This window comes from Betta splendens, chromosome 16 (assembly GCF_900634795.4).
Source record: "Betta splendens chromosome 16, fBetSpl5.4, whole genome shotgun sequence".
Classification (NCBI taxonomy): domain Eukaryota; kingdom Metazoa; phylum Chordata; class Actinopteri; order Anabantiformes; family Osphronemidae; genus Betta; species Betta splendens.
In genome coordinates, this window is record NC_040896.2 from 9,214,962 (window position 1) to 9,221,570 (window position 6,609).

A 6,609-nucleotide genomic window follows, 5' to 3' on the forward strand; every position below is an offset into this window, starting at 1 on the left:
CTCTCTGCGGCGCGAGCGGCGCGGACGAGCTCCGGCAGACTGCGTGATTGTAGGTTATTAAATCATATTTAGTTAGCGGCGTCCCCTCCTCCCACGAGGACGCCTCTTTATTACGAGAAGGAAGGAAAAGGTGTTTGACAAAAGCGATGACCTGTTGCCAGAGCAGCGCTCACAACATGCGGCGAGCGCGCGCGGGCCGGTTATATGGGCGACCAAACAAAGGCCCGTTGTTTGGAGAGTGACACACTGCACACAATAATAAAGGGCCGCGACTCACTCGTGGGTTGTGCTCAGATAATTCTGCGAGTGCTTTGTTTTTATCGCCTAATATCGAGGCAGCGGGGTCTGACGGCGCTGGAGCAGGTGAGGCGTGACGCACGGGGATCGTGGACGTTTCAGAGTCCGCTTTTGAAGTGGAGCGACTCAGCGGCGCGGAAGGAGTCCGTTTGATGTTGCTTAATGTATGTAAATCACCCTGCGGTCTTTAAGCGCTCGAGCCGCACGTGTTGCGTGCTTTTGGCCGCGACCGGAGCCGCGTCCTCGTTTAACCCCGCGCCGGTTCGAAACCGGTGCAAACGCGCCGCCAGACGCTCCGCTCCCGTCTGGAATCATAACATTTGTATTCCGCGCATGGGTTTTGCACCATCGCGCTGTATTATGCAAGCCGGAGCGTTCCACAGTGAGAGCCGCGTTTACAGAATGACATGAGGGAATTTTTAAAATGCTGTTTGAGCACAAACGCCGCTGCAACACTCGGCGGCGTTTCGTCAATGCAGGACGGGCCTGCTGTGGTAATTAGCCCGAGACAATTGACCAAGGCAGGGGCCGAGTCGAAAGAGAAACGTGCCCAAGGTCCCGTTGAGCAGCTTCACGGTCTATATTTTAATTCTTTTATCAAGGAATATCTGTGGTGGAATATTATATCTCACATTAGTCTATTACACTTGTCCACGCTCATAAAGGGAAGTCTAGTCGCAGCCTTGAATAAGTGATGCAGAGAAGGGAAAGTTGTTTTTACTTAGTCAGTGTGTGTCTGTGTGTGTGCGTGCGCGCACGCGTTTGTGTGTGTGTCTGTGTGTCTGTGTGTGTGTGTGTGTGTGTGTGTGTGTGTGTGTGTGTGTGTGTGCGTGCGCGTGTGTGTATGTGTGTGTGTGTGTGCGTGCGTGCGGGTGTCTCTGTGTGCGTGCGTGTATGTGTGTGTGTGTGCGTGCGCGCGTGTGTGTGTGTGTCTGTGTGTGTGCGTGCGTGCGTGTGTCTCTGTGTGCGTGCGTGCGCGCGTGTGTGTGTGTGTCTGTGTGTGTGTGTGTTTGTGTGACTCTGTGTGCGTGCGTGTGTGTGTGTGTGTCTGTGTGTGTGCGTGCGTGCGTGTGTCTCTGTGTGCGTGCGTGCGCGCGTGTGTGTGTGTGTCTGTGTGTGTGTGTGTTTGTGTGACTCTGTGTGCGTGCGTGTGTGTGTGTGACTCTGCGTGCGTGCATGCGTGCGTGCGTGTGTGCATGCGTGTGTCTCTGTGTGCGTGCGTGCGCGCGTGTGTGTGTGTGTCTGTGTGTGTGTGTGTGTGTGTTTGTGTGACTCTGTGTGCGTGCGTGCGTGTGTGTGTGAGTGTGGGTGTCTGTATGTCTGTGCGTGTGTGTTGTTTTCTCACGTATGGATCCCATATTATATGACTGCCAGTGATTAATTATTGACCAGGAAGTCGTTGCAGACCTATCATCATTTTTTTCATGTCCTTCAAACTGGTGTGATCCAGTTCAGAAATATGCAGAACGTCGTCTCACTGGTGGAATAATGATTCAGGCCAGCAGACGTGTTGCCGTACGTTTGGTTCATTAAAGAGGGTCGGCTTCTTCTGCTGCCGAGGCTTTTTAATGATGCACGTGTCACAATTACTATAAATCTGCAGCATTAAAAAGTGATTCTTTAGAAAGTGCTGAAATGCATTCTGGGTATTTGTGTGCTTTATTCCAGATACAGTTTATTTGGTACATCTGGGAGAAACACGTTCAACTAATAGCGCAGCATTGTTGTGTTTGGTGATGTCATCTGTATGTAACAGATACAGAGCAGGTGTACTGTAGTAAGAGGTGCAATAGAGGTGGGATCGTGTTAATAAACACAGCTGACTCGTTCTTACAGGTGTGTTGTGTGCATTTCTAAATCCACCAAGTAAACAAAGCTGCAGGTTGGAGGCAGCCTGTGTGTGCGGGGGAATAAGGGACTTTCCTGGGAGCAGTCGTCAGGCGGCGCGAAAACAGGTGGCGAGCGGCAGCGGCAGCAGCCGCAGCCCGCGGTGTTTTATCAGGGCTCGACGCAGGGGGGACGTGTTCAAACAGAGCTGACGCGGCCGCGTGACGAAGCAGCAACACAACGACTCCAGGAAAAAAAACAAAAGGAGCGGATCAACGCCAGGTTCAGGCTCGGGGGCTGGAGGGGGGGGGGGGGGGGGGGCTGCAGAGAATGCAGACAGAACCAGAATCTGCCCCAGCGTGGACCTGAGCTGGGCCTCAAAGCACAGACACCAGATGCACTGTCAAAACCCGGACCAGTCCGAAAACGGCCGCAGAGAAGTGTGTAATGGGGGTAAAGCCCCCGCTTTTACCGCAAAGAGCCTCTACTAATAAACCCAGCGCTTCCTGCGGGGGTTCCGAGAAAGAGGAAGTTACCCAAGAAAAGCAGCGTTTGTGACAAGTAGACGGCCGCGCGTGCAACACCTCCGTCTGAAGAAACGGCGCGCGAGCCTCAGATCTCAGCACCGCGCGCCGCTGAGTCGCTCTGAGGCGGAAATGAAGAAGAGCGGCGTCAGAGCTCAGATTAACCGAGCTGCTGTGGACCCTGAACGCGGCACGGCGCAGGTCGTCATCCATCTGCGGGTCGACGGCCGTGGCTGCAGAGCGGCTGCAGAGGGAGCTACTTTTGTTTGTGCGTGCGCAGCAGAGGCGGCTCCATTTGCTCCCTAACGCTGCTAATTTGCCAATTTCACGCCGCATCTGAACAGCGCCGCGGCTCCTTATCGCCCCATTCGTCTTGGCCCGGATGAGAAGGGACCGGGCATGGTCTCGCCGAGGCGGAGCTCACCTACCGAGCCGGGCCGGTTAAACGGGCCGGGCCGCATCACGGCCCGCTTCAACGGCGCCTGCTCCTGAATTGCGCCTCTATTCTGCCTCAGTGTGTTTGAAATAAATAGTAAATTGTGTTACATCAAGTAGATCTCTCAACAATGGAGAGATTGTTGTGCTGCGCTTTGGGACTTGAGCGTCTCAGAGGCCTTCCTGCTAATCCCTCTGTTAATACCCGGAGCATGAACCCATAAGCTTCCTTATATTTGTGGCAGCGGCGGAAGAATAAAAAAAAGAAAGAAACATAATTCTCCCGTCCTGACAGAGGAGTTCTCGGCTGCTAAGCCACCATATTGCTGTTTGAAGAGTGGCTCCGCTTCCAACATCGCTGGACTCATTTTCCTCCCAGTGACATATTCATAAAATAAAGCTCGCCATGTTGAAAAGATAATCTTGCACATTTGGCTGCCAGCGTTATCAAGGATGACCTGAGCGCGAAGAGCTGTGTGAAAAATGGTCAACAGTATAAAAGTCCTGGATGCTAAATAGATTTTCAGTCGGTGGCTCTCTGCCCATAGCAGCTAATCAGTTTTATTATAATCACATCAATTATTTATACACAGAAATACGCAGACTCCGCTGTGGCCCCATTTCAAAGATGAATATTTCAGCCATCAAGCGCCGCTGACATGTTTTAATAGAAAAGCCCTAAGTTAAACCTCCTCCAGCGCTGGGAGCGAAGCCGAGTCGCTTCTCTGGAGTTGCTGGGAAACTCCCACAGGGGCTGTAAAAACAGAGCTGATGTATGGATGTCACATGCAGCATCGGTGGTTGAGCTTCCTGAGCAATAATGCATCATGATAAACATGCACAACAGGAACGCGTCCGAGCTGCTGAACTCGGCTGAACTCAGCTCTATTGCGTCGCCTTTATTTTGAAAAGCGGCCTTTTGTGTAACGAGCAATTAGTGCCTATATTACAATATTACCATTAAGTTTGCTTTCAGTGAATCTGCTTTCGTATGCAACACGCACGAGTTCAGCTGTTTAGCTTTCACTGCACCACAGCGGCGATAAACACGCTGATCCGAAGTGATGGAGACGTTGAAAAGCCGCTGATCCTCAGACCAGGAGATCGGATCACGGAGATTAAAACGTGGAGGAAAGATCAAAACACACAGTACTTAAAATTCATCTCATTATATGAGCAAAAGAGATTTGAATCAATGGTTTTGTCAAACAACGGATGACTGGCGAGATAAAAGGCGCCACCGATTGGACCGGAGCCACGAGACGGACGCACGGCGCTCGTTCTCGGAGGTCGATGAAACTTAAAAGTGGACGGTCTCCTGATTAGAGTGTGAAATTGCTCAATAGATGTACATAATACACCTCTTTAATATCTTAGCAGTCTAATAGCAAAGGGAGCAACTGTGCCTCCACGTTAAGCTCAGATGAAATTTTAATGACTGCCACGGGGAACATTTGCTGACATTTGGGAACATTTAGACAGAAGTCGGCTGCTGATGACCTCACGGCAACGCTATGCAAAAGAAGTAGCTCTAAGACCAATAATTGCTCTTTGTCATTTCATTTTACTGAAGAAATGTCAAAAAAGCTTCACTGCACAAAAGAATTGAACATATGAGTGAGGAAACCTCCCTCTGTGTCTTTTTACTGCAGCGACTCCACGTCAAGTTAAAGAACAGCTTATGTAAAACGTTCGAAGCTTATGAAAAAGCAAATCTAGTTCATTTTACTGGCGACGGCCTCAATCCGAACGCTGTTAAGTGTTGGTCAGTTATAAGACGTTGTGTTCAGAGCTCCAAACGCTGGAATAAAGTAACACAACACAACAGACCTCTTTCCACTGCAACAAATATTGTATATTGCCGCGTTTCCAGTTGTGTTGACTCAGCTCATTCACTGGGTCACGTTAAGGGCTGATATGACTAACAACAGGCTTTTTTCAGGTCAGCAAAAATGCCACTTCCCAGAGACCTTCAGCGTCCTCGTCAGAACGTGTCCAACAAATACATCAGCCACTAATTTTACAGTGGAAGTGAACTTTGCCGGGATTTTTTTTTTGTAAATGTCACTGTTAACTCCCCAAAGGCCTGTTTAACATGAGGCCACGTGGCTCCGCCGTGGCATTTGGAGGCCAGAGATATTCCCAGACTGTCGGAGGGAAGCGAGAAACGAGGAGCAGCGTCTGCAGACGACGGCGGGTCGTCGCCTCACTAATCGTACGCTTTTAAATGGCAAAAATAATAGATTAGCACCATGTTTACCACAGACTGCGCTTATGCAAATATAACGAATAATCATTTGGTAGAACAGTTCGTATTTGTTTGAGCCAGTTCTTTATGTCTGTGTTAGTTAGACACGAGTAACACTAAATAATGTTTAGAATTCAAGTTAAATAGAGCACGACACACTGTAAATATCAGACAGCGGATATTCCCACTGTGGGACCTGAGACACGCAGATGTAGACAAATGCCCGGCCATTAACAGCAGCTGAGCAGGTTAATGGTGTCTGCGCGCGGGGATGGTGTCTGAACGTGCACGCGGGACGGCGTGAGGAGAGGTCGTTTAGAAGCGGCGGCATCATTATGGAGCCCACGCCGCCGTTTATGAGCGAGCGGAGCCACAGATCACGCGATAAGACGCCGTGACGGAACCTCGCCGCGTCCGCGTCGTCAGGATTTATCGCACGCGCCCGCAGACGGAGGGTTTCCGACGTGCGCCCCAAAGATCCAGACGAAGTGGGACTTCGATTTAACTGCTCAGCTGAGAGAATGACGTCACAGCCGCGTGACGAAAGGCGCGAGGCCCTTCGCTGCAGACGGGGCGTGAGCGGGATGCGGGGCTGCGGCAGGTTCACGCATGGAGCCAAGTCTCATCCCGTAAGAAAAGCACGGGGTCACGTCGCCCGTGGAAGGTTGGACTCTGAGGCGTGGGAGCTTCTGCACCAACAGCTCATCAGCGGAACCAGTCAGAATCACCGTCGCTGTTGAACGGACATTACTGGCTCCACGCGTGTTGCAGGGCTGCGTGGAGCCGTCACAGCGGTCGTCAAGCTCGTTTGTTCGCGTCAGGATCAAACGAGCCTAGAGACGGAGCGCAGGTCCGCTGGGACCCGCAGCGTTAAACGCAGTGACTTGCATTTCTCCGTGTTGCATAGACGTTCAGCGGCTCGTGCATCTGCTCCGGTTTTGTGTTATCATCATTCATTTTGCTTCTGCTGAGCTTAGATTTTTTCTTTTTTTACTTCAACGCATGGCTTAATTATGAGAACTATCTGCACTGCAGTTCTAAGAATCTGCCTCTTCTGTAACAAAGGGAGGTCTGTGCACCGTCTCCATGGGAGCTGGTTTCAGTGTGAAACTGTGAACCTCTGCTTTTTTTATTTTGAAACACCAGGTCGGTGTGATCTCCGCTTTCCTTTCACTGTAGCAGTTATTGTGTCAGAGGCTGTAAACCTGCGATGCTTGATCATTTCTGTTTTTTAACTTCTGCTCCTCAACCGTGGGAAACGATTCTGAGCCAAAATAA